We start from the raw sequence: 1,425 nt of genomic DNA, 5'->3' as shown, positions 1-1,425 counted from the left end.
ACGAAGTCATGTTACCGTTGGTCGAATTCTTGAAAGGGAATGGCTCGTCATCGAAGGCTTGACCATAGACGTGCTTCTTGGTGTTTGTCAACATTGGGAAACCATTAATAATCCCAGTGGATGCCTCAAAAACAAGCCTGCCAAGTGAGTTTTCAAGATTAAACAGAGCAATGATCACCAGAACCATTAACCACTCGTTACGAGACATGATTATTATTGATTGAATAAGTGGTTTACAAGAGAATAAAACAATTCAGTTTTGTTGTTGTTTATATCTTTGATATGCAAGATAAAAGTCAAGTGATGACTTCAGATACACGAAACACATGAGCTAGTCACAAGAACTGCAATTTAAAACAGAGAGACGACATAGAGTTGCAGATCAGTGTCTGAACACAATTAATTTAACATGGTGTCCAAATCATCCATGAATCATGCGATAATGCCATAACAAAGAACTGGTCAAACAATGTATTTCAATAAAATCTGGATTTCTCAGAACTCAAAAATGTTTGACTAGAAGATAAAATTATAGATCATGATATTGAAATCAGAGACATATTACTGTAATTTAGTAGTCTTGCTTATCTAGTTAAGACATGTGCTCACTACAGAATAAAAGTCTTGTCATGAATATATTTTTCTAGTAAACCTCTGAGACATGAACCTTTAATATACATAGTTACATACATACGTGACATCATGTTTACTTCGGTTAGGATTAAGCCGGAAAGAGCAATGATAGCGAGGAGGAAATGTAAGATTTACGAAGTTTTGGGGTCAAACATATAACTGAGAATATATGAAGGACTACAAAGTAATTTAATTAAGACTAAAAAGAGAGAGAAATACAAACCCTCACCGTCGGTTAAATAACCGAGCATTATCATCTCCGTCGCCGTAGATATCGCTGGTCAAACTGTAACTCCCTCCTTCCGATACCTCTCTCGTCGCCAGTGACTCATTTCCGGCAATATCCACAGATCGGCCGGCCAAAACAGGAATCGATGGAGATTTGAACGCTTTAGAAACGTGGACCTTAAATGGGCCTATTGTGGCCCTATAGATATATATATATATATATACATAAGCCTCTTAACTTATGCCGAGAGGGTACTTTCGTAAATTCAGGAGAATATGTTTGGAATTGACTAGTATATCCTCCTTTTTTTTTACGTTTGTTTGATGTTTATATCTTGATAAGCAAGGAAGAACTTCAGATACACGAAACACATGTACTAGTAGTCACTAGGCCTGCAAATGCTAATAATAGACAAACTACATATAATTGCATAAGTGTCTGAAGCAAAACTTAACATGGTATCCAAAATTTTCAAATTCACAAACACTTACGAAAAATAAAGATCAGAGGAACTAAAAACTTTTTTCTAATGAACTTCAAATTATTAAGGATATGCAAATCAA

The 1,425-nt window shown here is 35.4% G+C and overlaps 1 pseudogene; it reads right to left on the bottom strand.

The window, feature by feature from the left end:
• LOC9298532 overlaps positions 1–1,060 on the bottom strand; it is a 3,092-nt pseudogene extending 2,032 nt beyond the window's left edge.
• Between the last annotated feature and the right edge of the window lie 365 nt (positions 1,061–1,425).

The sequence above is a fragment of the Arabidopsis lyrata genome, assembly GCF_000004255.2.
Source record: "Arabidopsis lyrata subsp. lyrata unplaced genomic scaffold ARALYscaffold_462, whole genome shotgun sequence".
Lineage (NCBI taxonomy): Eukaryota > Viridiplantae > Streptophyta > Magnoliopsida > Brassicales > Brassicaceae > Arabidopsis > Arabidopsis lyrata.
The sequence above is the reverse complement of the archived record's forward strand: the minus strand, read 5'-3'. Positions and strand labels throughout refer to the sequence as shown.